The sequence below is a fragment of the Hemicordylus capensis genome, chromosome 4 (genome assembly GCF_027244095.1).
Source record: "Hemicordylus capensis ecotype Gifberg chromosome 4, rHemCap1.1.pri, whole genome shotgun sequence".
NCBI classification, from domain to species: Eukaryota; Metazoa; Chordata; class Lepidosauria; order Squamata; family Cordylidae; genus Hemicordylus; species Hemicordylus capensis.
The window spans coordinates 212,611,664-212,629,943 of NC_069660.1; positions in this window are offsets into that span (position 1 = coordinate 212,611,664).

Sequence of the window (18,280 nt, forward strand, 5' to 3'; positions counted from 1 at the left end):
TTCACCATAATGGGTGAAAGCCCCAGCAGGGTAGGAGGGACTTTCCTCCTACCTCATTCTGAAGCTGGGGCAGAATCTGAGTAGAGTGTGCTCATCCTCTCCAGCTAGAGATTGACAGAGGAGCAAGCTCCCCACTTCCAACATTGCTTTTATCTAACACACAATCAAATACTGGGAGAACACACAGCTCTTGTACTAGGGTGGGAAGCTTCACCTACCCTAACAAGGATGGTGGCCGAATTCAGACATAATCGGATGGTTTCCAAAACTGTACGTCCAAAAGTGGGGGACTACAGTTTTGACCAAAAATAGATCCACAGTTTCCCTCCCCAAATTGTGAAATGAACCTTTGGTTTCCACTAAGTTTCGCTTCCTCCAACTGCAGTTACACAGTGCCAGCATAACATTCGAATGCTGGCACCACAATTTCACCCCTCTGAAACCAGAGTTGAGGGACCAAGCCCCTCCCTCGCTCCAGCTCCTATTGGTTGTGCAGGCTGTCCTTCATGAAAGAAGGAAGTCCACATAGCCAGTTCCCCCTCCTCTCTTCAGTCAGCAAGACTGCAGAGAGATAGCTCTCCATTTCGTCCTAATGCAGACAGGAGAGCAGGGTGAGGGTGTGTGTGTGTGTGTGTGTGTGTAACCGTGGGTCCACTGGACCCACGGTTCTGCATTACGTCTGATGGTAGCGAGTGAAAACAACCCTCATAACTTACATGTGTTGCAGTTCCTTGGACTCCTCACTTTCCACTCAGCTGACTCACTTTCCCTCCAAGTTTTATCTGTGACGGCTGAGCAGAAAGTGCACTGTGCTGGCTTTCCACTCAGCTTCCGCCTCCTCTAGTATGTCATGGCTGAGTATAAAGCTTGTTTTGTTTCCTTCCTGGTCAGCAAGCCCCTTTCTCCCGAATGTCATGTTCCCTTTCCTTGTGTCTACTCTCAGCTTCCCTTGCTCATTTAAAATATGTCTGTGCAGCCTGAAGCATTTTCTATTTTAGTGGGGTCTGAGAAGAAGCTTGAAGGTCTTTCACACAATCAGCTGTGGGTGGTGAGGGGGGAGGGACGAAGTCTGCTAACTCACCTCACACAGCCTCGGAATCCCTTCTTTAAAAATGGAGCTGCGTTCTCCAAGGATCAAGGGAAGCATCCCAGAATGCATCGCTCTCACAGTAGAGAGGCAGCTCAGTAGAGCAACAGCTCTTCTTTGCTTGGCCTCTGTAGCTGCAGAACTCTATGACAGCGTGGCCATCAGCGGCTAGGTACAGCTTAAAACAGTGATTTCCACATACGATCAAACTCCGAGGTAGGGCAGTTGCTATTTTCATCCCACCTCAGTAAAAATAGAAGTAAAAAATCAGGCTACCCACATGTGAGTGGGCTGAGTGGAGGGCTTCCCGTGGATTCTCATGGGCAGCAATAGCTGGGTTTGCTGCCTCCTACCTTTATGCTGCTGACTGTGAGAATGTGTCCATGGTCTTTCCCCTACAAACTGATTTTTCCCTACATACCTTGAAATACCCTTCCATGACAGAGACCCTGACACACCCTGCCTGCTCTGCAGTCTTACACCTTACTGCTTCTTGGGGCAGCCAGCTAAAGTTGCAAGCGAAATCCTAGCCCTGTCCTAGGAAAACCACTCATTGGCCTCTCCCTGTAGCAGGAAGTATAAAAAGCTTCCTGGCTGAGATAGGCCTTGCCTGGTATCAAGGTTCACTTGTGCTGTGTTATCTGGCTTCTGGTGCTGCTTGGCTTCTTTCTGACCCTCTGGCTCCTGGTTACCACTTCCTGGACTCCAGGTTTCTGTCTGATCGGTTCCTGCCTGCCTGTCTGTCTGACTTAAGCCCTAGGGACTACTGCCCATGGCTCAGCTGCTTGACAGACCCAATCCTGCCTTGCTGCTCATTTTAAAAAATGTAATCATTTAAGTTAATATTTCTGGACTGCTTTTCTACCTGACAGGACCTTCAAAGTGGCTTGCAATTTAAAAAACAAAATAAAGCAGTAAGTGGTGCAGCGGGGAAATACTTGACTAGCAAGCAGAAGGTTGCCGGTTCGAATCCCCACTGGTACTATATCAGGCAGCAGCAATATAGGAAGATGCTGAAAAGCATTGTCTCATACTGTGTGGGAGGAGGCAATGGTAAATCCCTCCTGTATTCTACCAAAGAAAACCAGTGGGCTCTGTGGGCGCCAAGAGTTCAAAATTGACTTGACAGCACACTTTACCTAAAGCAATATTAAATATCTAAAAAGAAAACACCACATAGTGGTAGTGAAAATATTAATAGAAGAAGCACAAAGTCAGATAAATGGTTCAACATATGAAAGAAGCAAGTTTGTGTGGCCCAGCTGAATGTCTGCAGTGTGGGTACCTCCAGATACGGGACATTCCATAACCCAGGCACCCCTGCCTTCAAGGCCCAGTCCATATCACCAAAAGCCACACGAAGATGGAAGAACACAGAGCAAAGCCTCTGCAGAAGATCTCAACATGTGGGCAGGTTCATATGGGAGAAGAGTTTTGTATTTTTCCATCAAGCATTTCCATGCACACTGATAGCATGGGGGAAGCTGGCATTCCACCCAGGCGCATGTTTATGGCAGAGCATTCAACTTCCAGCTAGGCAGAGGTAATTTAGAAGATAATAAAAGCCACTGCTAGTGGTTGAAGGGGAAGGCAGAGGTCAAAAACATGACTCAGAAGGGCAAGGTGAAGCTGTTGCATGAGGAAGAAATTGCCCCCCCCATCAGACATGTGAATACTTGGCAACTGTAGTTCAGGAAGAAAAAGAGTAAGTTGGGTACCTCAGGGGACAGGTAATTTCTGCCACCCTCTGTCAGAAATCCCTCAGGCAGAAATCCGTAGTATGTGTTCATTGCTGGCCTTCCGGGATTTTTAAACTGTTTAAAATATTTTATTTGTTAATGGTTTTGTGCTGTTTTAAAATTGTTTTGTAATGATTGTTTTTAAAGGGATTTGTGGGTTTTATTTTTGTTGTTGTGCACCACCCAGAGCCATTTGGATGGGACAGCATATAAATGTAATAAAGGAATGAATGAATAAAAAATAATTTGGATGCCTTAAGCAACACAAACTAGGATGAGTGAGTACATTCATAACAGCAGTGTGCAAAATGACATTATCTCAGCATTTTGACTAGCTAGTACATAATGCTTGTTTAACTAAAGCCACTGCAATATTTACTTATTTATTTAATATTTTATTTTTACATTTATATCCCCCTCTTCCTTCAAGGAGCCCAGAGCATGTACATAAGTATATGCTTATGTTGATCCTCACAACAACTCGGTGAGGTAGGCTGGGCTGAGATATCACAGACAGAAGCCCATTCGAGAATCACGATCATCATTTCAACCCTTTACCTTTCATGAAACCTTTCATTCTTCAATTGGTCAATTGCAAGGACTTAACTTCAGCTAGAATGTGCCCCAAGGAGGTTTCTGCCTTTCTCAAGGGCCAGCACAGCACAGCACAGCATTCTAATAAGTGCACCAGTGATTTTATGTAATGCTTAAATTAGTCCATGTGGGGAAATATCCCCTCAGTGTACTGGAAGGGTGATACATGACAAATCTGAAAGTGAGTAAGAATGCCACGTCCTCCTGCCCTGCAAATCTGAGTGGAGTCCGACTCCCCACAGCCTCAGTAGGAGAAAGAGGGGTTTTTCATCCAACCCACACAGCCGTGCTTGGTTGCTGTGGTATTCTGCAGCTTAGAGGGAGAGAAGAATTCTGCCCTCCACTATCCAAGCTATACAGAGAACAGCAGCCCCATTGCAAAAGGGAAGGGCAATAGAATTCCCTGCTAGTCTTCAGTCCTCTAGAATCTCTTTATCAGAAGAACTCTGGCTCTGAATATGCTTTGTCCCCCCCCCCACCCTGCTTCCACTCCTTGACCCCTCACTCTATCAAAACAGGTTAGAACAAGGCAAGGGCTTTTTCTTTATTAGCTCAGTCCCATGACACCCATTCTTTCTAAAGCCAACAGGTTTCATAACATACTAGCAAAGAATTGAGGTTTGCTATATTAATTTTAAAGTGATTAGCACAAACGTTTTTTTTAAAAAATCCTAACCCTTGGAACAAATCCTTGCCTGTGCTTTTTGTAAAGATGGGAAAAGTCCATAAAGCTGAGATTTTCCACATAATGAATACCAGAAGAGAGATGCTTTTTTCAAGTGGAGAAAGCTGTCTGTATACACATGCTCAGAGTGTGTTTGGTAAATGGCTATAGAATGTAGAACACTGCCATCTAGTGGCACAGAGTCAGGTGTTCATACAACTATGCCACAGTAGATCGATCAAGCATGATGTCCCATTTGTTCCCTCAGATGTCCCATTTGTTCCTGAATTACAAAGGAAATTTACTGTTAGGTGTGTATTCACAGAACTGGAGCAGCAGTTATTCTGCCACATTCTTATTTATTTATTTATTTTATTTATTAAAACATTTTTATACCGCCCAAAACTTACGTCTCTGGGCAGTTTACAACAGAATAAAAACAAAGTAAAACATTCGTTAAGACAAAAAGGGGGGGGGACACACACACATATTACAACAAGGTAATGTGTGTGTTCACACATTACCAGCTCCAACACCAAGTCCGAGACCAAGTCCGTCAGCTCGGTTATTATCGTACCATCCATGATTTGTGTAGCATTCAACACTCAATCCTATGTTTCTTTACCCAGAATTAAGAGCTGGTGTGTTCAATTAGTTACTTACTCCAGAATAAATGTGCCTAAGATTGCAGCTTTAATGTACAAAATGCTTTGCAGTTCTTACCTCATGTTGGTAATTAGCAGTCCCCTGCTAAAGGAGCAAAGAGGCACCTTTTTAAAATGGTGATTCTCTTTATTTAGCAGGGGGAGAGCAACTGGCCCTATCCAATCCCAGTACAGCACAAATAAATAAATAAATAAATGAATAAATGAATAAATGAATAAATAATCTATGCAAACTGCTTTGGGAACTTTTGTTGAAAAGTGATATATACATATTCATAGCAGTAGTAGCGGTAGCAGCAGCCACAATTGCTTGTGGAAATCATTGCAAGCCAAACAAACCAGTATAGAAAACTAACTGAATGTTTTGTGTCTAGACTATCTCAATTGCTTTGAATTGATCTATTGCTGTAGCCCAGGGATTCCCAGTCTTGAGTGCCCAGATATTGTTGGACTACAATTCCCATCATCCCCAGCCACACTGGCCTTCAGCACTCAGGTTAGGCAACTTGGGTGCTATAGCCCTATTCAGATATTATGTTGTACATAGGTGCAGGTGTCTGTATACCTGTAGATGTTTTTGTGTAAATGATTGCATATGTGTTCATTTTTAAAAAGTGAACCTGGGTACAGGCCCCCTGAAATGCAGCATACAGATAGGAAGTGTACTGCTACCGGTATATGTTCATTGAATGCAATGTGTGAATAACTGTACATTCAAATCTGTACATGTGCACACTGCATACTGATGCATGTTCATTGAAAATAACACATGAACAGGACTTATGGTTTTGTCTTAAGTGCCAACTGCTGGGAATCGGCGATTTGAGAATGTTGTTGTTTTTAAAAATGATTTGGCCTTTTTCCTGCATGGAGAAGAGTGGGGTCTGAGACCTGTGCTCTATAAGGACAGGAGAAGTTGGCCTGGGGTGGGGGCAGTTCTGCAGTTTTGGATCTCTGAGGCAAAGATTGTTGTGAGATGATTGACGCTCAAGTATCATTGGCATATATAGTGATTGTCTTTGGGGATCTGAAGCAGGATTAGCAGCTGGGCTGTCTGCTGTGAGACTGCACATTTGTAAATAAAATCAATTATAAAGACACCCTACGTCTCCCATGCTACCTCTTCCAAAGGAAAATGACCTTCTAGGAACTTTCACCACTCAGAAAAGTGGGGAGCATTTAACAAGTGGATAGTTTGTCAAGAGCAGTGCCATAGTTGGTCAACCTCCCTTTGCTCCCTAGTCTAACCATTCTTTTAGCAATGGGGGAGTGAGGGAAGTGCCTCCAACATGGCATGAGATTCCTGGAACAGTTGCTCTAAGGACGTGCCATCTTGGAAACGCTGTTGGCACCCTGAAGCAGACACTGGAGGATTATTGCACACCATGTATTTCCAACCACCATATTGGAGATACTTCCACTTCTCTACTATCATGACTACCACAAGAGGAATACTTGAGAAAAATAGAATGGCAAAGTGAATAAAAGTTGCTCTCACACAAAAGTGCGGAGACATAAAGGTTGTTCTCACGACCAAAATGGGGAGGGCTGGCAGAGAGGTAGGCTTCTGCCTGCCTTCTCGCACATGATCAACCCTCCCCATTAGGCTCTGCCACTCACTGTGACACACGATCAGAGCCACAGTGAGCGGCAGAGCTGGGAGCCGGAGGAGGAAGTCCTCTGGCACCTCACTGGGGGCACAGTGCATTGGAAGAACGCCCCACAGCTGGGTGCTCTTGCCACCCGGCTTTGTGCATGCTCCACCTGCAGGCAGCCCAGACGTGCACAAAATCAGATTCACTCAGGCCCTTCTACCTCAGTAATAGCCCAGGTAAAATACTCTGGCTACCTGGTAGGGCAGTGCTGGGATCAGGCCTGATCCCAGCGCTCCTGCTCATGTGAAGAGCCCCATAGAGTCTTCATTGTATCATACAAAGTCTTGCCTTGGTCAAGATGAAAATATAGCTGTTTGGCAAAGAGAGAAACTGACACCTGGTCGACCCCAATGGTTACTGTAGTTTTAGATATAAGCTCTAAAAATGTCATGTACTTTAACTGCTATACTGCAGTGGTACTGTGATGTCACTTTTCTTACTTCTAAATTCTTGCTCCTATTTCTTTTTATTTTAGCACCACAACCATCAGCAAAACCCCTTAGTCCTCATACCTACCATAATTAAGTCTAAGTACGTGTCACTGAATCAGTCACCTAATGGCTCAGCGGGGAAATGCTTGACTAACAAGCAGAAGGTTGCCAGTTCGAATCCCCACTGGCACTATATTGGGCAGCAGCGATATAGGAAGATGCTGAAAGGCATCATCTCATACTGTGTGGGAGGAGGCAATGGTAAACCCCTCCTGTATTCTACCAAAGAGAACCACAGGGCTCTGTGGGCGCCAGGAGTCAAAATCAACTTGACGGCACACTTTTCCTTTATGTGTCACTGAAACAGTTACATATGTGTCCCCGACTGCATTTCCCTCCCCTTCTTCTGTTTCCTCCTTGGTGTACAGATTGTAAGTCCCTTGGAGAAAAGACCTGACCTCTCATACTTTGTAAAATGATATGCACATAGATGATGCTGTTATATAAACAGTAGTATAGCCATTGTTGAGCAAGGGGACACAAATGTCTCCTAGCCATGGGGGTTCAGGGGCTGTCAGGGTGCCCCTTGACCCTCCCTCAGGCACCCCCTCACCTTCCCCCAGTGAGGCTGCAGCTGCTGTCCCCATTGGTAGGCACCATGTAACCTCTTCCACTATCACTGGGCACCCTGCCCGCCCCTTCCACCATCGTGTGTGGGGAACATTCAGCCAGCCAGCGCTTTTTTCAGCACTTTCTAGCTGGGTGCTTCTTTCCTCTCCTTCACTCACAAGGGAGAGTGAAGGAACACTCAGCTGGGCCAGTGAAGAGGGCACTGGCCGGCTGGATGGGCCACACATCGGTGCCCAGCCCTGGCAATGCCCCCTGCCTCAGTGTGCTGCTGCAGCTGGAAGGGGCATTGCTGGCACAAGGTCATGTCCCTGAGGGCAGCAGGGAAGCAGGTGTGGTGCCCACCCTCCCATCCTGTTCTGGTGTCATGATGAACTCCAAGCCTGATCCCATAGTACCAGAGACTGACATAAAGGATTCTCAAGATGAGGCAGTCATGAGGGTTCCTGGCTTCTGACCCTTGCTTGTTTTGCCCTTGACCTTGCCTGCTCCTTATGGGTTGATGGCCTGTGTTGTTGGGGTCTGTGATTATTTAGCAAAGCACCAAGAAAGCTACCACTCCAGTTACAGAGTGCAGAGTTTAGTTCTTGCAGCTATTTAAGTAACACACATGGAGATCACTGTAGAGTCTCAACTAAATTGATTTATTGGTGAAGTAAATTTGAGACAGGAAAGACTACACAATGAGTAGGTGGGGGAGAGAGAGAGAGAGAGAGAGAGAGATATGTTTCCATATGCTCTCTAAGAGGAAAGGAAGAGAACTGACTCACTACATGAAGTACCTGAGCAGTCAAGGCAGGGGTCATACAGCAGAGGCAAGCAGGGACAGGTAAGGAGACCCTCACTAGCTACCTCTGCTCCCAATGCTCCTAGTGGTAATTAGGATAGTTGGTGCAAAAGGTTGATGCACTGAAACTCCATCTCCAACAGTTTTGACCTCAACCTCGCCTGCTCCTGACAGACTGACTTCTGGTTTCTGACCCCCTGCTTATTTGACCTTGGTCTTGCCTGTTCCTGATGGACTGATTCCTGGCTTCTGATCTCCTCCTTGTTCTGTCCTTGATTTTGATTATTCCTGACTGGCTGATTTCTGACACCTGACCTTTGGCTTGGCTTGCTCCAACAGTGTGCTTCCTGACACACCTGCCCCACCCAGGTGCAACACCTGGAGCCACCACCAACCTTCCTACACCCCTGGGTATAAATAAATAAAACAAGCAAGCAAGCAAACCAACAAACCATCACACTTTGGATGCAGCATATAAATAAACCTCATATAGCCTGAAAAAGCTTAAACTTATCCCATTTCCAGTGATCCTAGCTAAACGTTGACCGCTGTCTGGTACTGCTGAGAAACAAACAAATCAATCAATCTGTAGATGTTTGGTCTACAGTAATATTTTTAAAAGCTTATGGCTATGTAGAAATAACAAAGTGGGAAAGGAAAAGAAAGATAAACTCTTTTTTTTTTTTAAAGGAAGTATTTGCAGAGTCAGAGCCAGGGGGCCCTAGAGCAAAGCTCTCCCCCCACTCCCAATGGTGCATCCTCCGCAGTATGTCCTCCACAGTGCATGGTGGAACTCAACTCATTGGGAGTGGGAGTTGAGCAGCTAGTGGCTCCTCCCACCCTCCCCGTTGGTGAATAGGGGGACACAGTGGCAGCAACTCTTCCTCTTTTGGAGAGTGGGAGGAGGAGAAGTTGCTTGCCACTGCTGCATCTCCCCCATTCACTGATGGAAGCATGGGAAGGAAAGAAGCCACCATAAAGTGTCTTGGCAGCGATTCCTTCTCCCTTGCCTCAACTGAATGGGCTTTCCTCCAGAGGCCTCTGATTCATTGCAGGGGGCTCTGGGAGGAAGTCCAATTGCAGCAGTAAAGGGCAAGAGAAGACAATGGCGCTACAAGTCTCACACAACAGTTGCCTTCTCCCACCCAGCTCCCCATCCACATAGGGAACATCCTCGCCTCTGGGGAACACTCTTATTTGTAGATGGGGAATAGGTGGGAAAAAGCAATGACATTGTGAAACACTTGCTACAGGCCCTGCCCAAGCCTCCCAGCCTCACACCCCCACCCCACAGACACCTCCTGAGGACTCCCTACAGCCCCCTGCCATCTGGATTGAGGTAATGACTCTGGGGCACACCCTTTCCTCTGTATTGTTTCCCAAAGTTTAATTATTCCTCAAAGCTGCTTTTAGATGGGGTGGGTGGGAATCTAATTCATACCTGTCTTTTCCCTCAAGCCAGTTAACAGAATTATTGTAGAAAAATTCTAGGGGGACTACTTCTATTTTATAAAGCACCTTGGTGTTTTAAAATTTTTTTTAATTTTTAATGCAAAGTATCATGGGCTGGCATTGGTGTGTGTGTGTGAATGAAACTCCCAGACCAAACCACAAAAGATAGAAACATGCTATTTCCACAGGTAGGTTCCAGACCTCACCCAGACTACATTCCAGGAAAATCCCAGGAAAATTGATTAAGATACCTTTTGACAAACTGTGGCAGTTTTCTCAAGTACTTTTAAAAACAAAAATTTGAACTTCCAGTGAATTATGAAGTAACAAATAAGCTATATTTTTTCAATTCCTCACATTTTAATTCATGCTGCTGGATGTCCATTTAACTCCCTTAAGAAATCGGAAAACACACAAAAGCTTAAGTACTGCAGATATAAACACACTTTTCTGAACACATAAACTCTTCTGGACATCAACTAGCAATGAGTGAAGGACGAAAATGGTCGTTTTGTGGTACGTTCACTAGTATTGATTGATTGATTGATTGTTCAGTTTTTATATCGCCTTTCATATGGCATCCCAAGGTGGTTTACAAAAATTAAAATACAATAAAACTCCATAGAAATCACATTTAAACCCTTAAAATTAGTTAAACAGGGAAAACCATAACACATCAAAAAACCAACCACCATAAAAAGACAAACATTATACACAGGGTGGAAGCCCTTCACGACTGCCTGAATAGTATGGAGCATAGCAGGTTAAGATTTCAGGAGAATGGGAACTGTGGGGGAATATTCTGTAAGTGAGCCCCAAACAGCACAGTTCCAGGCTCAACTGGAGCCCTGAATAAGAGCACTCTCATTAGTGGCTGGGAATACATTGCATCATTTTGTTGCTAGTCCCCATTTGTCATATAATCACAATGCACTAGAACTGTAAACATCTGTATCATTAATCCTTCTTCCTCTTTACACTAGCTCCAGATCTTCCCCCTTGCAATCATACAAAGACAGTATTGGGTGCCATTGGGTGCATATTTTTAACATGTGTTGTTTCAGGAGACAATCCTTTTTAAATGATTGCACAGGTTGTTATCTTCAAAGAGAATAAAACTGCAGAGCAGTATAGTTTTCTTTTAGCCAAAACATTTTAACAATCTATTCCCAGTTCTAATAATTAGTACAATTTACCTACTCTCTAATAATTAGTACAATTTACCTACTCTCTGGTTTTGATTTGGGAGCACTTTGTTTGTTGTTTGCATCTCAGTGGAGATCATTAACTGCATAACATTGTCTTTCAAAAACTCTTAATGTATTTTATAGATCAGAGGTTTTCTTTTCATTGTCTCAAAAGCCACTAGCTTACTACATAATATTACATAATGTTCGGACAATGGGTTTTCCCGTGACACTCTGTGGATGAGACAGCTGGACTTTAGGAACATAGGAAGCTGCCATATACTGAGTCAGACCATTGGTCTATCTATCTCAGTATTGTCTTCACAGACTGGCAGCGGCTTCTCCAAGGTTGCAGGCAAGAATCTCTCTCAGACCTATCTTGGGAAAGCCAGAGAGGGAACTTGAAACCTTCTGCTCTTCCCAGAGTGGCACCATTGCCTGAGGGAAATATCTTACAGTGCTCACACATCAAGTCTCCCATTCACATGCAACCAGGGTGGACCCTGCTTAGCTAAGGGGACAAGTCATGCTTGCTACCACAAGACCAGCTCCCACCCTTTGAAGAAGCAAGATAGAAAAAGTATTGACACTTTTGAACTTTGGTGCTGGAGAAGACTTTTGAGGATACCATGGACAGCCAGGAAAACAAACAAATGGATCATAGAACAAATCAATCCAGAATTTTAATTCAAGGCACAAATGACCAGGTTCAAACTATCATACTTTTTGACACATTATGCGAAGACCCAGCTCTCTTGAGAAGTCCATAATGCTGGGAAAAGTTGAAGGAAATTGAAGAAGAGGATGACCATCAGCAAGGTGGATGGACTCCATTATGACAGCAATGAATGCACCACTGCGAGACCTTAAAGGCCAAGTTGAAGACAGATCATCCTGGAGATAATCTATCTATGTGGTCTCTAAGAATCGACACCGATTTGACAGCACTTAATCAATCAATCAATACAGGATACAGACTCAGAAAAGAAAATGACAGATAGCCATTAGTTTTCAGCTACAGCTCCCATTGGAAACCTCTCCTGTCTGTCATCAGCAGCCTAAAAACAGCTCATCCTGAACAATGATCCTTCTCTTTCACAGGCTTTGGGTGATGGTGAGGATATGGTGAGCTGTTGGCTCCACATGGTTGCCTCAACAAAGGAGCATCCCAGACTTGGAAGGAGGCAGGAAATAAAAAGTGGCTGAATCATCAGCTGAGTTGGCAAAGGATGGTGGCACTTTCATTGCTGGAGTGACAGGGACTTGCAACAGCAGAGGCAGGCTATTTAAAGCCCAGGCCAGTGATAAAGAGGTGTTAGCAATGCCAAGGGCACATATGTCCACTGAAGTAGTGCAGAGGTAGGCTCTCATAGGGGAAAGGCAAAGACCAAGGTGAAGGAATCTTTCTGCTTCCCTGCTTTTCCCAAAGTGAGGCCCTAGGAAGACCAATGGACACCAGGAGATTATACAAGTGGTAGGCATGTCCTTGCTTTCACATAGCCCTCACCCTTCTAGCCTTAAGCAGCTACACATCAGCAACAACAGACCAGATAACAGAAATACAATCACAGTGACCAGTCCCTGCAGTAAACCCAGGTGACAACTCTGTTCCTATATCTATCAGGAAACACTATCACAGGACCTAATACAATCATACAATCATACAATCAAATCATACATACAATCATACAGTCATACAATCAAAGACTTGTTCTCATCCTCCAGCATGGTATATTACTATCACCTTACAACAATGCCCTTCTGCTGTCTACCTTCTGTCAGTCTCTAGCAAAAAAATAAAAAAATAATACAAATCTGACATTAAAAAATGGCACTATTCAGAAACCAGCAGGGGAACATTTTAATCTCTCAGGATAGCCTGCTGCTGATCTGAAAGTAATCATTCATCAACAAAGAAGTTTCCATGGGAAAGAAGTTTTCACACTGGAAACTATTAAATTAGAATCTATCAAGCGGTTTTATTCAGTTTGTTCAGGTATGAATTGAGACAACTGCTTACTGCCATTTCACAGTGTTAATGAACTTAGCAAATCTAAGAAGATTTTGTTGTTATAAGCCCCCTTCTTCAGAGACATTCTCCCTGCATTGAGCTTGAATATGGGGAAAGGACAGTTTTAGAAGCCTAGACAGTCTCGGGATGCTATGTACAAATACTGTGTGTGTGTGTGTGTGTGTGTGTGTGTGTGTGTACATTTATTTATATCTGTGCATGTCTGAAGAGGGCTTATGTAGCGAATTAAAGCTTTTGTCTCAGAGCAAGTTCATGTGAGGGAAAGAAATGCTGGATCATCCCTGCTGAGCTGCCTGTCCAGGCTTCTCCTAAAACTGTCCTGTATTATGGTAGGTTCAAAAGGTTCCGCCTGAACTCTCCTATAGGCTACTCTGAATGGGAATTGGAGTGATAAAAGATTCCCGATTGCCTTTTCCTCCTTGCTAGCAAGCAAGTGTCTAAATCCAATTGTCCTGCCTGGCCTGCTGCATGCATGTGCAGGTAATTTGTTAATTTGGCCAAGCTCTCATTGAGATGCGTTTTGCACCAGAGAAAATCCCCCTTCAGCCCACCTTTTTTCCTGAGTTAAAAGTCAACTTGGAGAGGCTTGTAAAATAGAAAAGACTTTTTTTAAAAAAAACAGTTTAATTCAACTACTGCAGACTGCTTCCGTCCGAGGCTTCCTAGCTTTCTTAGATACAGTTAAGAATACTTAGTAGATTACAAAAATAGGTTGTCTTAGGCACATTTAAGTGTTTATAGAGTTTTTTGCAATACCCTAGGTCAGATGGGCGTAGACTAGTGTTTCTTATTTCAATTACGTTGCAGATAGACAATAATAAAACAGTATTAGGCATATGCAAAAGCACTCACCAAAGAAATAGAAATTCTAACACAAAGTCTGACTAAACAACCTTTTTCCTAGGCTAAACTTCCCTTTCCCTTGAATTCACCAAACCCCAGCTGAGAATCATGCCCCTGCAGTTTTCTAGGGATGTGCACGGAACCACGGAGTCATGGTCCAGCGCCAGCGGGGGTCTCCCTTTAAGGGCGGGGGGGTTGCAGGTCCCCCTTCCGCCGCTTTCCCCCTGCCGGCGCTCTGTTTTTTAAAAAATGTTTTTGGGGTAGCAGTGTTCCTCCCTGCTGCCCCTCCCCCCATTGTTGGCTGGAAATACTGGAAGTAGCTATCGCTTGTGCGCCCGCCGCGCATGTTGCACATGCACACGCGATCGCTACTTCCAGTATTTCTGGCCAAAAACAGGGGCTGGGGTGGCAGGGGTGGCCGCCCAAAAAATATTTCAAAAAAACAGAGCGCCAGTGGGGGGAAAGCCGCAGGAGGGGCAAGTGCAACCCCCCCACCCTTAAAGGGAGATCCCCGGTGGCACTGGACTGGGCCATGTTCAAACCAGTTCGGAGGCCTCTATAATGGCCTCTGGACCAGTTCATGGACATCCCTACAGTTTTATCTTCCAAGAGCTGCAGTTATCCTCCTGCAGCCAACCTCCATGTCCACATGTCCTGCTATGTACCTCCAGCTTAGCTTCTCTTCTCACCAAGACCTGCCCTTCTTGTTCCCAGAATTCCCCACAACTTCTCTCTAGGTCCCACCCACCTGGTGTAATGATTGGCTGCCCTGGAGTTCACCAGCGTGTCAGTCAAGAAAGTGTTTACTCCCTGTTAACTCTTTAAGGGTAGGGGTGGTTGATCACTACAGCTTAGGTCAAACAACAGTCCATCATCATAAGCCCTGAGCATTCTAAATGTTAATAGCATCCAGAGAAAACTATCTGAAATTTGGCATGGAACAACTAGCCATATTCTGACTGCCATATTCTGGTCAAATTTCAATAGATCAATTGAGAAATGACTCAAATACTACTGTTCAAATATTTCCCCTTGCTGCATTTTTCCCCTCTTGTTTAGATCTTTTCTGTGTACCTAGATCAAGATTGCACAACTTCGGCCCTCCAATGGTTTCTGGACTAGAATTATCATCGTACCAGCCACAGTGGCCAATATTCAGGGAAGATGGAAATTATAGTCCAATATCTGTGGGAGTGCCAAAATTGTGCAGACCAGATCTAGATCATACCTTCATAAGTTGTGTCCCCCCCCCCGCATTATTTATTTATTTATTTATTTATTTATTTATACATTTATCTCCCACTCTTCCTCCAAGGAGCCCAGAGCGGTGTACTACATACTTGAGTTTCTCCTCAAACAACCCTGTGACATAGGTTAGGCTGAGAGAGAAGTGACTGGCCCAGTGTCACCCAGCTAGTATCATGGCTGAATGAGGATTTGAACTCAGGTCTCCGCAGTCCTAGTCCAGCACTCTAACCACTACAGCACTCTGGCTTCTCCATTTAAATGTGTCCAAAAAGTGAAGGCCATAGCAGAGGACTGCTGTGTATGTAGGGAGGAACTAGGTTGATAGATGGAGATATAAACACAGAAAAGGCTGAGGGCAAACAGGCATCAGGGTACGTGTCCGTCACATCATAAGATTACACACAGGAAAAGTAAGGGTGAGGTATGTGTCTTAATATGTGTCTTTGTCCCTATAGCCTATGGTATAATCTACTGTATTTACCTAAATCCAAGACTAGATTTTTTTCAAGTTCTTCCATGTTAGAAATCAAGGGATTATCTTAAATCCAGAGGCCTCTCCCTTTTGGGTAAATACAGGTATAACCTGTACTTAACCTTTTTCAAGGGACTCATCCTAAATTCAGAGTTGTCTTGTATTCGGGTAAATACGGTAAGATCTTTTGGCAAGTATAGCCTAACCTGAGGCTCTATTCCTATGAATATTTTCTTAGGAACATGCATAGGATTATGGTGTAAGTCTGCACCCTTTCCCATTTTAAGACTGTCGCTATCTGCAGACTTGATTTCCCCCCCATCTAGTCTTGTAACATTATTTTCTTTTCCTATTTTTAATGTTTAGCCTCCTGCTCAAAAAGGTGTATGAGAGCAACGTATTCATATGTGTATTGGTATATCCATGTATATAATTTTTGTGCTTACAGTCCAGTACAAGCCAAACTTACATAGAAGTCGGTCCTAAAGGATCCTGGCAGGAATATTTTTATTGTGGTCTGCCATTTGAAACAAGATGGCAGCCATTGAAAGTGTAAGCATCATCCCCTTAGAACTCAGTTGTTTACCATCTAATACAAACCAAATCTACAGTATATGGGAGGGATCCTGATGGTGTTGTTTTTATTGCAGTCTGCCATCTTGGCTGCCTCTCAAATTATCCCTTTGCATGCTTGCAGTCTGATACAGACCAATTTTATGGTATTAAGTAATTAAGTATTAAACATGATTAAATTAATTACAATTAAATCTTATCCAAACTGTGATTCGTTCCATACCGCCTCTGCGGAGTGTTGTAAGATTCACTATGTTGAAAGAAATGGAAAGTTGGCTCTATTAATGCTGCTCAGAACTACTTGTTTTGTTTTATGTTTAATAACCTCCATCTTGATAAAGAGTTTGCTTGTTTCTTTGTGACCTTCTAGTTGGTCCTTATAAAAGTTCTATGTTATTTTTCAATTATTTTCTAATGGACCAATATGGCTACTTGCAACTTGAAGCTACATTGGGATAAAGACTGGCTAATATATTTCAGGCCTAATCTAGCTAATTTTTGTTTGCTGTTAGTGCATGATTATGAGCTCTGTTACAAATGAATTGGTGACAGCATTTGTAGAACAGAATGCAAGTGTACACTTCAAATGAGAACATAAGCATTGTGCAGGTGGAGATCTGCCCCTTAATAAGAAAGGCACTATGATAGATGGTTGGTAACATTTTGCAGGAGGCATGTGGCGAGCCTTCATTTGAGTGTGTTGGTCTCAGGTGCTATGCAACTAAACCTGCCAAGGGCCTCTCCCCTTCAGCCAAATGACTGCTTCCTTCTCTTTCCAAATCAGCTCTCATATAGCAGAAAGCCCATAGTAAGGCCTTTACAAGATTAGAGCCGGTTAGGGTTAGGGTTAGGCTGTGGAAGAAGTTCAGGATAACAGATTCCATAGCATTCAAGATGAGAGGTGGCTTGGGATGAAATAGGAGATAATTATTGACTGAGGGGGATAGTTCTCACATAGCCCAGCTGCCCCAAGTTGGGTTATTGCCCAGTGCTGACACAATGTTGCTGATGTGCACTGAAAAAGCCACAAAACAACTAACTGGGCAACACCTGCTAACTGGGCAAACAGACACTTTTTAAAGCAGTGGCTCCCTTCTGTTTAGCAGCAGGAAAACAACTGTTATAAAACGAGCCTTGCTGGATCAGGCCCACCACGTGCTCTCTATCTCTATTCAACCAAGCATAGTGTTGCTGGTGTCTCTCTTATTTCTTTTAAGATTATTTAGCATTCCATTCAGGGGCGTAGCTAGGGGAGAGGAGGCCCGTGTTCAGCACTCTCTCTGGCGGCCCCCCAGTGTGAGGGAGATAATGCAGAAAATAGGGAGGGGTACAGCTGGAGGGCCCTCAGGAGCTGGGGGCCCATGTTCTTTGAACCCTTTCGCTCAATTATACCTACGCCCCTGATTCCATTTGCTATGAGACCTTTCTGTTGAAAAGCACTATATATATATATTTAATAACAAAAATGATGGCTGGATTCTTCTGTCTTCGTAGTTTTGGCAAACAGCTAAGAATAAAATTCTGGATAAAATGTTTATGTGCTTTGAAAAATCAGGAGCTGCAGAGGAAAAGTGCATGAAGAAGCAATACTGTGGTTTTTCCCCTCCAGATTAACTTGCAGGCAAAGGGAAACACTTTTTGCACAGAATAAGCTAACTTCTGGAATTCATTAGTACAACTTTTGTTGCTGGCCAGTAGTTTAGGTGTGTGGGGGTGTTTTTTTCTTTAAAGGATTCAACAAATTAATCAAATATAGGTCCATCAATAAATATTAACCATGACAAACAAAATGGAACAGCCACTATTAGCGATGGTGTACCTCTTCTAATTGGATGTTGAGGTGATATAAACATGTTTATTACACCATGCAGTTTACCAAGGCATCTGGTTGGCTACGGTTAGAGAGAAAGCGTTGGGCTAAAGGGAATGACCCTTACTTTGATGATTACTATTATATACCGTTTTTCAACAACCACAAAAAGTTCACAACGTGTCTAAAATGGCCCAGGACTGAAGGTTATTGCTGGAACCTTTGGGATATAATTCATGTTGAATTATATGAATTGTGTGAATTGGCAATGGGATGCCACGCAATGGGATGCGTGTGAATTGGCAATGGGATGGCACTACCATAATAAGCGCTAAACTGATTTACTCTAGGCAAGGTCAAATGACAGCAACTCTAAATGCGCTGAAGTAAGACCGAAAACGACGCCCTGACCGG